We start from the raw sequence: 15937 nt of genomic DNA, 5'->3' as shown, positions 1-15937 counted from the left end.
TGGCAGCACGGTAGTCTCCTGGACTTTTCAAAAATACAAGTTCCCAGATTCCACCACTTTAGACCTACTAAATCAAACTATTGAGGAGCAATAGAATTGTATTTTTAAAAGGCTTCCCAAGTGATTCTGGTGTAACCATCCACTCAGGAGTCACTTTTGAGAACCCTGTAAGCATTTTATTAGACAGAATTAATTTAATTAGAAAACCTCTGTCTTTGGATGTGAAATCATTTTAGGATGCCATTAGGAAGGATCCTATGACACGGAAAATGTAGTTTTTCATTTTGGTGGCTGCCACAGTGTTAATTAAAAAAAATTTTTTTTAAACTACTGTCAGGAATTAAATCTATTTCTGGTATTCAGTTCTTAGGTATTCAGTTATGACAGGATTGGACACATTTTAAAAACATGCATGAAAGCCTGTATATAATGATTTTTTACTTTACTTTTGCAAATCCACTTTTAATGTTGACCATATAAGCTACAGCAATTAACTGTGCTTTGATGGTTTCAGATAATGACATATTGAAGGCATAACTACATGAAGTTACTAATATCCAAGTACACTGATTATTAGATTTAAAACTTGTAAAGTGGTCTAATTCTTGTTTAAGCTGAGCAACAAAAGCCATATCATAAGCTACAAGTAGATAACACACAAAAGTACTCGTTTTGTCAGCAGAGTCTATAATCTTGCCTGAAGGTTAGAGAACATGAAATATATTAGCATATAGTTTAGGTTCCTTGAAAAGAGATAGGATTAACTTTGTAATGACAGCCTCAGATCTAGTTCAACCCAACACCATGTGTTAAAGTGTTGTTAATTATTTCTGGCAGAACTTTTGCAGGAAGTTCTTCCTATTCTGCCTTTTCATCCTCTCCCAGGAATTCCCAGATCCACTGTATCCCAATATATTGTAAATGTCTGTTTGTCTATTACTTTTAAAAACCATAAGTTCATGTGAGTGGGACCATATCTGTCTCTTTCTTAGTTGCGTTGCTCTCACTCTGAGCGATATCCGGCACATGGTAGGTACACAATAAATAAATGAACAACTAAAATAAATATAATTTAATTCCCCTCATATTTTATGTGATAAAAATAAATGTTGAGGGGTGACCTACAAAGTCCTTTGAGGCAGATAAGTAACATTTTTCTATAAATTAGCTAATCCTAACAGAACTCATTATATGCAAAGCACTGTTGCAGGAAAAAATTTAAAAGAAAACATAGTGTTTTCTGCAAGATACATACAATTTCATTAAGGAAATAAGGCACCCATATATAAAATTAACAATTCAGAATAACATATGGAAGTTTGCATATAAACGTATGAATATTATGCACTGTTTTTTATAACCATACTTTATTAAATTGATAAAGATTTTACTAAATTTTAAAAGAGTTTATACTTGCTTGTCTATTTCTCAAGTCCATATTTGATTGCCATAAATGTAAGAGGGTAGGCCTAGGAATATGAAAGGTTTTGAGAATCCACATAAATAAGCTCAGAAGAATGTTTCTTTAGAAAAATAAATTCTTAGTGAAAGATTTAAGTTGAAATGACTTCTCTGTGTGGAATTCTAGCAAGTTCATGTGGGTATTCTGATAATAGTAACAGTCTATGGAAAATCATTTTGAATTTGGCAGTGTTTAGTTAAGTCATTATTGAAATACATTTGTTATAAGCTGGTTTTTTTTGATTCCTCAATGGTACAAAGACAATGTTGTGTTCACCAAACCATTTTATTCTGTCTTGAGCACATTGGAAGATGTATGTCCCAGCTCCCTTGAAACTAGGTAGTATATCATATCACCAATTATGGCCAATAAAATATTGGTGGCAATGATGTATGCATTTTCAGATCTGTTGCATAAAAATCTCTCACAATCCCCTTCCTTTCTTCTCATGGATGACATGTGTTGAAGTGGCATCCACAAGAAGGAAGGAGTCTTTGTCTCTGAGTTCACACTTGGACCTAAATAATCCATCCACAAACCAAACTGTTAATCCTATTCAACTGTTACATGAAAAATAATATGTTTTAAAGTGCTGAAGTATTTATTCGTATCTTTTTGAATTTTTGTCCAACAGCATAGTATGGCTTACCCTGACTGATACAGTCTGCGTGCTAAGGGTAAGAAGACATTGTCCTTCTGTCTCTCAACATTTATCATGTACTTTGAATGACTCTTATGTTGAAATAATATTTTCCCCAACTTCAAAGTCTTCACTAATCCTTGCCAAGTTTGTCTGTATACCTTATTTTCCATGTGCTACTAAGAACTTAGTGAATTACTGAATGTTAAGTGAAAATTGTAGGTCGATAAAAGAAAAGGTAAATTATATGAAAACAGAGTTAGAACTGCCAAAGCTTTGAAGAGAATTATAAGAGAAAGTAAGTGGAACATTCTAAGGAAATGAAAGGTTATGGTCAATAACTCAAATTGAATTTATTTTACATTAGAAGGTATAAACCTGAAGGGAAAACTACCAACAAAGACTTTGGGAAGTTAATCCAATGTTTTTTCTATTTTTCTTTAGTTATTTTTACAATGTTGGTTAAGGGAGATGTAGTCCATGCAAATCACAGAACATATTTTACTTTTTTAAATTTTAGAAATGCAATTTAATTTAAATTAATTTTTTGAAGCATTTATAAATCACATTGTTCAAAGTTCAAAAGATACAAGAAGCTGTACATTGAGAAGTCTCCTCCCCACACTTGTCCTCCAGATTCTTAGTTCTCCTCATTAGACACTAGTAAAGACACCAATTTCTTATTCAGTCTTCCAGAGGTTTTATACACTTATAAACAATGATGTACCTATATCTACTCAGCTCTGCCATGTAGCTTAAAAGCAGCCATAATCAATGAATAAATGAATATGGCTGTGTTACAATAAAATTTTATTTACCAAAACAGGTGGGCAGCTAGATTTGGCTTATACACCCATAGTCTTTCAACACCTGCCCTAAAACATTGATGTAATGAATTAATTTCTCTCCTATGCAATTAGAATGGTATTAGTTATGCACTACTCTTGGGAGAACTGAGAAAATAGTCACCCAAATCTTTTTCTGTATGGCTAATTCTCTTGCAAATCATAGTTGAGAAAGGCTGTGGGATCTAGAAAATTGTCTTGTAATTAATGTCAATCGGTCCCTTTGGAACCTGAAAGCCATGCCTCTGGAAACGGTAGGCAGTGGTACATGTAGAACAAGCTCCCTTCATCTCTACTTAGTGTCTTTAGTCTGTGGCCCCTTTAATTTCATCTTGCCCCAGCCCTTGAAGTCTGGTTGGAAGCACATACTTCTGCCTCCTATGTTCTCTTCCTAATTCCCTAGTGCACCCATGGCTTTATGTTCCCATGACTTAATTAATGTCAGCAGTATTTTTAAAGAAACCTAGCCCCAGTACTAGTTTTCATAAGCTTTTTTTCCCACCCATAAGTGGGTGGGAAACTAATGGACGGAGAGTGAAGACATTTCTTGTTGGGGGAGGGGGCAGGATATGTGATTTCTGGGAGAAAATCAATAGCCAGGAAATTGATGACACAAGCACAATAACATTGATTGTGGGCTCCAGGCTGGGCAGACAGGTGGGCACTGTAGAGTCACCTCAGGGTTAGGTAGGACAGGATGAGTATTCTGAGATTGGGAGAAACAGAACTCACTGGTTTCTCCGCATTTTCCTTTCCATGATTTTATTTCCTTCAAGCCTTCTGGTCTTTTCCTCATACTTCTATATCTTTTTGAGAGGGACTAAGGGCTGAAAGGGGAAAAAGTTAAAACTTAAGCTAGTTGGTCTAGTTTCTGTTTAGCTCTTCAAACAATAGATTAAGCTGAGAGAAACTTGAAACCATTGAATAATGCAGGCTCTTGTATTATTTGTGAGCTTTAGTTATTCTTTTTCTATTTCCAGGTACCATAAACAATGGGTTGTTGGTTTTACTGTTAACTTACTTCTATATTCAAGTAATTAGACAATGATCATTTTATTTGTGTGGATAAATGCAGAGGTAGCATTTTGGACACATCTGTGTATTTTATCACTGCCATGAGTGCCTGAAATACAAAGGTTTTCTTAGGAATAGAGTAACCAAGACGTCCTGCCGTTGGCCTTTCTTCTCAAATTAGACAAAAAAAGAAATAAAGTACTTTAGTCTTTAATCAGTTAAAATACTGATAGAAAAATAACAAACAGTAGCTCGTTTTCCTGCCTATTGTAAAGCAAAGTAAAATGTTTACTTATTGGGAACACTATACCTTCTTTAAATCTCTCTCTCCTATCTTTTCTTCTTATTTTCCTTGATAGAATCCTTCTCTTATCTGAGCAAACCTTTTTCTTTGTTTGGCTCTTATTCTCTGAGTGGACATGAGGGCAATGCATTAACTCCAGCATAGCCTCTGACTATTTCAGGAGAAATTTGAAATACAATTCTTATCCATCATATTTCTCCAATTTTTAATACTCCTTTACTGCCTCTTAAACACTTCACAAAATGGAAAACCCCTTGAATAAGAACACCTAATTTTCTGCGAGATGTACAAGGAAAAGCTGTGAAGAGATGCGGGGTTTCTTTGTTTAGTACATGGTTGCTTGAAAGCTGCGATTGAATCAGGAGAACTTGTTCGTTAAGTGTGATTAAAGTCTCAAAGAAAATGTCTATTTCTAACATTCTCATATGAGAAAAAACAAGGTGTATATGTCTTCATATTTATGATAAAATTCAGAAGAAAAGTATATATTTAAACCTATATTAATTGCACACAGTGAAACAGAAGGCATTTTTGATGGGTAAATTTCAAAAGGTCTGAGAGGTGCAATAAACACTCCGAATTTCACATACTTATCCAAACTCCTTCATCAAGAAACTAGGATTGGAAGTATTAAAATAGGATTTCTTAAGAGAATTCCAGACACTCCAGTGTCTGGGAGACTCAGATGTTTCTCACTTAATTTACTATTACTCTGGCTATGAACCAGAGATGATGGAACACTTAAAGTAAAAAATGGGAGATTTGTTAAAATATTGAAAAAATAATTTTGTGCTTGTTGAAGATAAAGTTAAAGAATATATTATTTATCTGAGATGGTTTGTCTACCACTTATATTCAGACACGAGTGGCAAAATTCTTAATTTTAGTACAATGTCTCTCTTATACAGTAATGAGTAGTATGGTTGCTTTTGAAGCACCTTGGATTGGTTTGGTAGATTGGTTATGCTTCAGGTAATAAAATATTACCCTGGGGTTTTGGCAGTTATTTCATAAACATGTCAGGGAGGTTTTATTTTGCACATCCTCTCTACTATTTGGTCTGACAATACTCTTAATTAATTGTGAAGTGCTTCCCATTTCTAGTCAATGTAGTATTACGTAAGATGGGCTAAGGGAGTGAACCGGGTAGCATCCAAGTATTTTGAACCATGTTGTAGATTTTTCTGCTTTCCTGAAAAACCATATCTAATAATCTTGAAAGTCTGAGGGAATATAAATGCTTGCTAATAACAGCTATCAATATTTAGCAACTACTCTTGGCATTGAAGTATATATTTTGCATACACTTAGTCTTATCCATTCATTAATCCAGCAAAGAAGGTCTTTTTTTATCTTCATTTTGCAGGGAGAATGTCAAGGCTCAGGGAAATTAAATAATTTGCCCAAGGTCATATAATAAAGTAAGGTTGGAGCAGAGATTCAAACCCAGATCTGGTTCTCTTTAAAACTCATGCTCTGTCCTCTCTTAGTGAACCCTTTTACATATTTAGTTGTTCTGACCTGCATGACTACATGTTAACTTTGCCAAAGTCTGTTGACAGTAGTATGCCTATCTGTGTATGGCAGGGAACTATCTTTATTAAATTTTGCTTGAGAGTGAAAAGTATAGGGCAGGGATAAGTATAAATGAATTGGATCTCTCACATTAGTGGAACTCAGTAGCTATAGCAGTAATGGAGACCATAGCTGTGATTCTTACCATTTGCTAGGTAGGTATCTTTGGCTGTATCATGAATTTCTTCCTGTCACTATAATGATGTCAGCATTTATTGTGATGGTTTAATATCTATCTATAAGATAATATCAGAAAATTTAACTTTTAGGGAAAAAAATGGACACAGAATGACACTTTTTCCCAGATGCTTACACATTATGGATTTACATAGAAACAGGACTAGAGGTTTACAAAAAGTCATGTCTGTAAATCATATTGCCTCAGAGAACTTAGATATTTGTGTTTTAAAACCCCTGAAATAATAATTTTCCATTTAATGTAAACATTTCAAAATTTGTTTTAAAGCTGTAAAAATATATAGTATTTTATCTTTTTCTTGTTTACTTCAGATACAGAAGCAATAATACAGTTAGTTATAATTTTTCATCATCATGTTTAGGAGAATTAAGGCTTATAAATTACCATGTATATCTCAAGTAAAATAAAGTGCTTACAATTTAATTGGCTTTTTATCATACCAAATTGTAACACATGTAGTTTGGGCTTTTGTCACTCTTTATACTATCTTATTATTCTTACCACTTTTATCATGTTCCTTTGTGTAGACCATGGCATCTAGCATAGTGTATTGATCCTAATAGGTGTAACAAACATTTTGAATAAAGCTGAATCACAAAAATGTTGTGAAGCCCCTTCCCCAATACTGAGTTCATTAATAGTTATTACTATCATGTCTGATCAGTAAATATATCTTTTAAATTTCTTGATCATCCCCTCCTCTTGTTTACTGTAACTTCCGTGGACTGATTTCTTCATCTCCTTAGTGGGAAATATCTGTGGCTATGAGATCATAGGTGACTATGAGATCATAGCTAAATAGCTTCAATTCTGTGCTCTTCCTCTGAGCAATTTTTCTTCTTTCCAGATTTTTTTCTTTTCTCTTTCTTTTTCTTTATTTGGTGTTCTTCCTCTATTAAAAAAAAAAAAAGAATTCAGAGAAAAGTAGGGGTTAAACATTTGGGAAAAGTAGAAATTAACATTGATTATAAAAAGGCTTGGGTACTTTTGGCTAGGAAAGGGATTACACCTAGGGAAGGAAGAAAGAGCAAAGAGAGAGGAAAGTTGACCACTGAGAAGACACTACCGAATATACATTTCTTCCTAGGTAATGTTTTTGTTCAATACCACAAAAGCTAACGACATCCTTCGTAAGATGTGAACTGCCTCTGAACTGTTTAGATCTGAAGCATTTAGACTGATGTTAAAATTAACTGCATGCGAGAAACATGACATCTACAAAGACAGAAGAGGCTGAAGAGGGCTCGGTGCTTAAGACAATTGGTGATAGATTCTGGGAGCCCACTGTGCACACTCTCAAATCCGTAGGCTTGGGGATCATTATCATTTGGTCTGGTGGCCAATCTCAGTCTAATGTGGGGTCATTGCAGTTAGTGTATGAGCTATCAAGATACCATTTCTTTAGTTAATAGTTAATATTGCTTCACAGAAATGAGTTAAACACCATTTAGATGTAATTATGACTATCCTCCAGAACCTCAAGAAGTCTAGCTAAAGCATTCCCTAGGCAAGAGAACCAATAAAGAACTGGGTAAAACTACTAAACTAAAAGACTCAGATTTTCTTTCCTTTACCATCAACTATAAATCTTTTTATTTCTTTGATTCTGTTTCTAAATTTTTTAAAGGGCTTGTGTTAGGTGAGCTTTAAAGCACCTTATGGCTTTGAAATTCTACTTCTATCAACTGTGATTGCTCATACTGTCCATTTATATTATTTAGTTCTGATGTTAATTATAATCATTTATCTTTATTCATTCATTCATTCATTCATTCATTCATTCAGTAATTATTACTGAGCACCCACCATACATCAGGCTCTGTTCTAGATGTTTGGGATACATCAGTGAATAAAACTGACATAAGTCCCTGTCTCTTTGTGATGGTTAATTTTACGTGTCAACTTGAGTGGGCCATGTGGTGCCTAGATTAAACACTATTTCTAGGTGTATCTGTAAGGGTATTTTTGGATGAGATCAGCATTTGAATTGATGGACTCAGTAAAGTAGATTGTCTTCCCCAGTGTGGTTAGGCATCATTCGTACTCCCTTGAGGGCCTGAATAGAACAAAAAGCAGAGAAAGGAGGACTTTCCCCCCCTTTTTCCCTGCCTTACTGTTTGAGCTGGGGATCTCATCTCATGTACAGCTATACCTTGGTGATATTGCAGGTCTGGTTCCAGATCACCACAATAAAGACAATACTGCAATAAAGTGATCACAAATTTTTGGTTTCCCAGTGCATGTAAAAGTTATGTTTACACTATACTGTAGTCTATTAAGTGTACAATAGCATTATGTCTAAAAAATGTATATGCCTTAATTAAAAAAAAATTTATTGCTTAAAATGTGACCAATCTTCTAAGCCTTCAGCGAGTCCTAATCTTTTTGGTGGTGGAGGGTCTTGCCTCAATGCTTATGGCTGCTGACTAGTCAGGTAGTGGTTGCCAAAGATTAGAGTAGCTGTGGCAATTTCTTAAAATAAAACAACAATGAAGTTTGCCACATGAATTGACTTTTTGTTTCATGGAAGATTTATCTGTAGCACGCAATGCTGTTTGATAGCATTTTACCCACAGTAGAACTTCTTAAACCCAGTCCCTGCTTTATCAACTCAGTTTATGCAATGTTCTAAATCTTTTGTTGTTGTTTCAACAATGTTCACAGCATCTTCACCAGGAGTAGATTACATTTCAAGAAACCACTTTCTTTGCTCATCCATAAGAAGCAACTCCTCATTTGTTAATTTTTTATCATGAGATTGCAGGAATTCAATCACAGTTTTAAGCTTCATTTGTAATTCTAGTTCTCTTGCTATTTCCACCACATCTGCAGTTACTTCCACCACTGGAGTCTTGAACCCCTCAAAGTCATCCATGAGGGTTGGGATCAGCTTCTTCTAAACTCCTATTAATGTTGATATTTTGACTTCCTCCCATGAATCATGAATGTTTTTAATGGCATCTAGAATGATGAATCCTTTCCAAAAGGATAATAAGACTTGAAAGTTGAAATTACTTCTTGATCTATGGGCTACAGAATGGACGTTGTATTAACATGCATGAAAACACTAATCTCCTTGTACATCTTCATTAGAGCTTGCGGGGGAACAGATGCATTGTCAATGAGCAGTAATAATTTGAATCTCTTTTTTCCTGAGTGGTAGGTTTCAAAAGTGTGCTTAAAATATTCTGTAAACCATGCTGTAAACAGATGTGCTGTCATCAAGGCTTTGTTCCATTTATAGAGCACAGGCATAGTATATTTAGCATAATTCTTAAGAACCGTAGGATTTATAAAATGATAAATGAGCATTGTCTTCAATTTCAAGTCATCATTAGCTTCTAAAAAGGGAGTCAGCCTGTCCTTTGAAGTTTTGAAGCCAGGCATTCACTTCTATGAAAGTCCTGATGGCATCTTCTTCCAATAAAAGTTGTTTTGTCCACATTGGAAATCTGTCATAGAGCTGGCTGGTTAGCTCAGTTGGTTAGAGCTCAATGTTATAACTCCAACATCAAGGGTTCATATCCCTGTACTGGCCAGCCACCAAAAAAAAAAAAATTAAATAAATAAATAAAATAAAATAAAATAAATAAATCTGTTGTTTGGTGTAAACACCTCCATCAATAATCTTAGCTCCATCTTCTGGATAACTTGCTGCCGCTGCTACATCAGCACTTGCTGCTTCACCTTGCACTTTTATGTTATAGAGATGGATTCTTTCCTTAAGGCTCACGAACCAACTTCTGGTAGCTTTCAACTTTTCTTCTGCAGCTTCCTCACTTCTCTCAGCCTTCCTAGAATTAAAGAGAGCTAGGGCCTTGCTCTGCATTAGGCTTTGGCTTAAGGGAGTCTGTAGCTGGTTTGATCTTCTATCTGGACCACTAAAACTTTCTTCATGTCAGCAATAAGGCTGTTTTGCTTTCTTATCATTGGTGTGTTTGTTGGAGTAACACTTTTAATTTCTTTCAAGAACTTTTCCTTTGCATTTCCAACTTGGCTAACTGTTTGACACAAGAAACCTAGTTTTTGGCCTGTCTTGGCTTTTACCATGCCTTCCCCACTAAGCTTAGTCATTTTTATGTTTTGATTTAAAGTGAGAGACACGTTACTCTTCCTTTCCCATGAACACTTAGAGGCCATTATGGTTGTTAATTAGACTAATTTCACTATTGTTGTGTCTCACAGACTAGGGAGGCTCAAAGAGAAGCAGAGAGATGGGAGAACAGCTGGTCAGTGGAGCAGTGAGAATACCTACAACATTTATCAGTTAAGTTCACTGTCTTATGTGGGTGCAGTTTGTGGTACCCCCAAACTATTACAATAGTAACACTGAAGATCACTGATCACAGACCACTATGACAGATATACAAATGAAAAATACAAATGGGAAAACTTTTGAAATATTGTGAGAATTACCAAAATGTGACACAGAGACATGAAGTGAACACATGCTATTGAAAAAATGGTGCTGATAGACTTGCTTGATGCAGGGTTTCCACAAACCTTCGTTTGTGTAAAACACAGTATCTACGAAGTGAAACACAATGAAATGAGGTAAGCCTGTATTCTCCTGCCTTCAGACTGGGGTTTACATCATTGACTCTCCTGGTTCTCAGGCCTTTGGACTCAAATTGAATTATACCATCAGCTTGCAGATGGTAGATCGTGGGACTTCTCAACCTCCATAATCATGTGAGAGAGTTTCTCATAATAAATCTCCTTTCATATCTATCTATATCTATATCTGCCTATATATTCATTTCCATATCTATCTATATATCCTATTGGTCCCGTTTCTCTGGAGAACACTGACTAATACACTGCTTCTTCCCACATCCCCCAAGTTTTCATTCTTGCAGAGAGATAATAAACAATAAAACTTAATAAATATGAAAATGTATGGTATGTTAGTATGCACTGTATACAAAAAGAGTAGAACTTGGCAAGGAGGATACTGAGATGAAGAGGAGATTGAAATTTAACTGGTGTACTTAGGGTAAACCTTGTTGAGAAGATGACATTGAGTAAGGACTTGAAGGAGGTGAAAGGGTTATCTATGTGGATAATATTAGTCGGGAGAGTGGTCTAAGCAGACAGAATGTCCTGTGAAAAGGCCATAAGGCAGAAGCATGTCTATGTATTCCAGAAGCAGCAAGGAAGGCAGTATGGTCAGGGGTCCTGAGGGAGAGAAATAGGAAAGGAGGTCAAAAACCTGGAGAAAAGACATTTGACCCTGTGGGCCATTGTAGGGATCTTAGCTTTTACTCTGAATGAAACAAGGAACCATGACAACATTATGTGCCAAGGAATTACATGATCAATTACCACAGTGCTCTAAGTGAGAGATGATGGAATCTTGGACCAGGGTGGTGGCAATGGAAGTTTAATACATATAATAAAATTCTGGGTATATTCAAAGCTAGAGCCAACAGGATTTGCTGACCATTTGGGTATGGGATATAAGAGAAAGAAAGATTTGTCTTGATCTACTGGAAATATGGAATTGCTGACAACTTTGAAGGAAAGGTAATAGGTGGGAAGGTTTGGGGAGCAAGATCAAGGATTAACTTTAGGTATTAGATTTTGAAATAGAGATTTTCTGAGCAGAAAAGAGGTCTGGGTGAGAGATATAAATTTGTGAGTCATCAGCTTGCACATGGTGCTTAAAGCCAAAGAGACTGGATGAAAGAGATAACCAAGGGAGTGTGTGCAGACAGAGAAGAAGAGGTCCAAGGATTGAGTCCTGGGCATTCCAACACTGGAAAAAATCTATAAAGGAGACACAAAGAATGATGGAGGAGCTAAGGGGAAACCAAGATGTATATATTTATATGTTTGTCATTATTAAGAAATTTGAATATATATTCATCACTGCTCTAATACTTTTGGAAGCTGTGAATAAATTAGAAAATTTGCAAATTGAAGAAAAATAATAGAATGAGAAGTGATATCAGGATTTTCTCCACACAATGGGTTGAAGACAACTGAAGCAATAGAGATTGTGCATCCATTAATGGACTAGTCGAGGATTAATCTGAGGGAATAATCCGAGTTCATTTATATTTTGGGTAGGTGAGTTCAGGCATTGAAGCATCCTCAAAGGACTCTGAGAGGGTGGTGATGTTCTCATAATTTTATACGAATATCCCACTTTTGGGCTAATTCTCAACAGGCATAGATGCATCAGTAGATACACATATGTAAAACAAATACATATATATATATTAATTTTTATTGTTTGTTTTTCAACAAAAAAGTGATTGTACTAAACACATTGCTTTATATTTTGCTTTTTTACACTAGAGACTCTGGACATTTTTTCACATATATGTCGACTTTGTTTCTTTTAATGGCTTGTATTACATAGTACAGTTATACTCATTTATTCAACTATTTGCCTATATATAGATATTTGGTTTTTCTTTCTCTCTCTCTTTTTCTTTCTTTCTTTCTTTCTGTCTTTCCTTCTCTCTCTCTTCCTCTTTTTTCTCTTTTTCTTTTTCCCAGTGTCTATTAAATATGCTCCATCTGGCAGAGGTGAAGTTAGGCCTTTGCAGTACTTAATGATGTAAAAAGTGTAGATGGTAGTTTACATTGTGTTACTGATTGAAGTGATTTGGGTCACTCAAATTCTTCTTCCTTTAGTTTTTTATCTCTAAGAAATTTTTACTCTTTTCATTGTGAAAATGTATGGATGGCATATGCAAAAGTGCTTCATGATCTTCAGGAGGATTTTTTAAAATTGTGATTAAATTTTACTGCTTTAAATGTCTCATACAAGTGGAATCATCTAGTGTTTGTTATTTTGTGACTAGCTGATTTTCCTTAACATAATGTCCTCAAGGTTCATCCATAATGTAGCATGTGAAAGAATTTCCTTCCTTTTCAAGGCTGAATAATATTCCATTGTACACTATACATATACCACATTTTTTAAAAAATGCATTCATCCATTGATAGACATTTGAATTGCTTCCACCTTTTGGTTATTGTGAATAGTGCTGCTATGAACATGAGTGTGTGAATATCTCTTTGAGAATGTGCTTTCATTTCTTTTAAATATACACCCAGAAGTGGTATTGTTGGATCATATGGTAATTCTGTTCTTAATTTTCTGAGAAATTTTCATACTTTCTTCTACAGACTACACAATTTTACATCCCACCAACAATTCACAAGTGTTTCAATTTCTTCACATCCTTATCAACATTTACTATTTTCTGTTTTTTTCTATAGCAGTCATTATAGTGAGTGTAAGTTGACATCTCATTGTGATTTTGATTCACATTTCTCTGATGATTAGTGATGTTGACTATCATTTTATATATTTATTGACCATTTGTTTATCTTCTTTGGAGAAATGTTTATTCAAGTCCTTTGCCATTTTTTAATTTGGTTATTTGATTTTTTGATGTTGAGATGTAACCTTTTATCAGATATATGCTTTGCAAGTATTTTCTCCTATTCTATAGGCTGCTTTTTCACTCTGTTGATTGTGTCTTTAAATGCACAAAAGTTTTAGGGTTAATGCAGTCTATTTTGTCTATTTTTGCTTTTCTTGCTTGTTCTTTTGGTGTCATAGCCAAGAAATCATTGCCAAGTCCAATGTCATGATGCTTTTCCTATTTGTTTTCTTCCAGGAGTTTTATAGTTTTGGGTTTCACATTAAGGTCTTTAATCTATTTTGAGTTAATTTTTGCATATCGTGTGTTATAGACTGAATGTGTCTACCCAAATTCATATGTTGAAGCCCTAACCCCCAGTGGGCATATTTGGAGATGGGACCTCTAACTAAGGAAGTAATTAAGGTTAAATGAGGACATAAGGACTAGGCCCTGATACAATAGGATTAGTGTCCTTAAAAGAAGAGACATCAAAAAGCTCACTCTCTCTCCTTGCATGCACACAAAGAAGAGGTCATGTGAACAACAGTGAGAAAAGGCTGCTGACAAGCCAAGAGGAAAGGCCTCAGAATGAAATGTACTTTGCCAGTAACTTAATATTGGATTTTCCAGACTCCAGAACTGTCAGAAATGAATTTACCTTGTTTAACTCATCCAGCCTTTGGTATTTTATCATGGCAGTCGGAGAAAACTAACATATGGTATAAAATAAGGGTCCAACCTCATTCTTTCGAGTGTGGATATTCAGTTCTTTCAAAGCTATTTGTTGAAAAGATTGTCCTTTCCTTATTGAGCGGGCCCTCTATTCTATTCTATTGGTCTATTTTTCTGTCCATATGCTGTTACTATACTGTTTTGATTTCTGTGACTTCCTAATGTTTTGAAATCAGGAAGTGTGGACTTCAGTTTTGTTATTTCTCAAAATTGTTTTGGCTATTCGAGATCCCTTGAGATTCCATGTAAATTTTATGATAAATTCTTATATTTCTGCAAAAAAAAGTCATTGAGATTTTTTTTTTTTTAAATGACCACTAAGGGGATCCTAACCCTTGACTTGGTGTTGTCAGCACCACGCTCTCCCGAGTGAGTCACGGGCTGGCCCAGTCATTGAGATATTGATAGGGACTTTTATATTAATGCAAATGGTCTTTCTTAGTAGTAGTCAAAATTCAGATGTTGAGTTAATCAATTAAAAATGTTAATTAAAAAATAAATTCAGTGCTTTGAAATGCCATAAAATTTAGGCAAATTTTGACAAATTTTTCTAACTATCAGAAACTATAGCCTTGTGTCTTTATGTCATTCCTTTACTTAAATCTCATGTAGAAAATTCTAATTACATTAACTGTGGGGGCTGACTTGTTAGCTGGTTTGTCGTATAACACCAAGGTCAAGGAGACACCAAATTAATTAATTAATTAATTGACTGTGAAAAAATAATTATTGACATAATTTATTGACAAAATTTACATCAAGACAAACTAAATTAATTTCCTAAAGGGTGGAAAAATTTGCCAAAATGTTGCCTACATGCTGTATCACTTCAACATACTCCCTTTTTGTTAAATCAGTGAATAGCTATGCATTTTTAAAGAAAACAAGATTTTCAATTATCTCCTCCTTTTTATTTATTTTTACCTATTTTCATTTTGGTTTTTTTTTACAAACCCTTGTGTTGAAGACAGACTTTCAGTAGATTGCAGCTAGGGAGCTGCTCTGCTGCTTATGAAACCCTGACCCAGAAGCAGGTCATCTACTAATGGTTTAGCACCAGATCCCCAATTAACATGCGTTGCATGACTGGTGATCTCACCTCTCCTAGACAACTTTCAACAAACTGCTTTGAAAGAGATTAATGATAACCTAAAACTTTGCTACACAATGTGTAGACTGTGTGCCAGCACCATGACATCACTTGGAGCATATTGAAAATGCAGAATCTCAGATCTACTAAATCAGAATTCGCATTTTAACAAGATCCCCTTCTGAATCAAATGCACATTAAGGTTATGAGAGACATTAATCAATGTTTATCTATTTATTTATTTTTTGGCAGCTGGCCAGTATGGGGATCTGAACTCTTGACCTTGGTGTTATCAGCACCACACTCTACCAACTGAACTAACTAGCCAGCCCTAATGAGTTTCTAATTCAATGGCACTTCATGTAGCAAGAATCTAAAGCATCAGCTTACCCTCCCTCAGCCAGAAAATCTTGAGCGGCTGACAATAATGTTGAGACAGAAATATCTGAGAACCACTGTAATAGACAATTAGTGTAGACTAATCAGTTTATCAAGAATGACTGAACTTACCAAAATATATTATAATTTAAAAACTTAGTGATTACAATTTCATGTCTTTCTTCATAGTAAGCAAATAAATTTGTATATTTAATGGAATTAAATAGTTTAGTGACAATTAAGAAAACATTAATCTATTTAATGTAATAAATTTATTGAAAATAAGAAAAAACAAGGTAACACTAGAAGTAAG

The sequence above is a fragment of the Cynocephalus volans genome, chromosome 9 (assembly GCF_027409185.1).
Source record: "Cynocephalus volans isolate mCynVol1 chromosome 9, mCynVol1.pri, whole genome shotgun sequence".
NCBI classification, from domain to species: domain Eukaryota; kingdom Metazoa; phylum Chordata; class Mammalia; order Dermoptera; family Cynocephalidae; genus Cynocephalus; species Cynocephalus volans.
Note: the sequence above shows the minus strand (reverse complement) of the source record.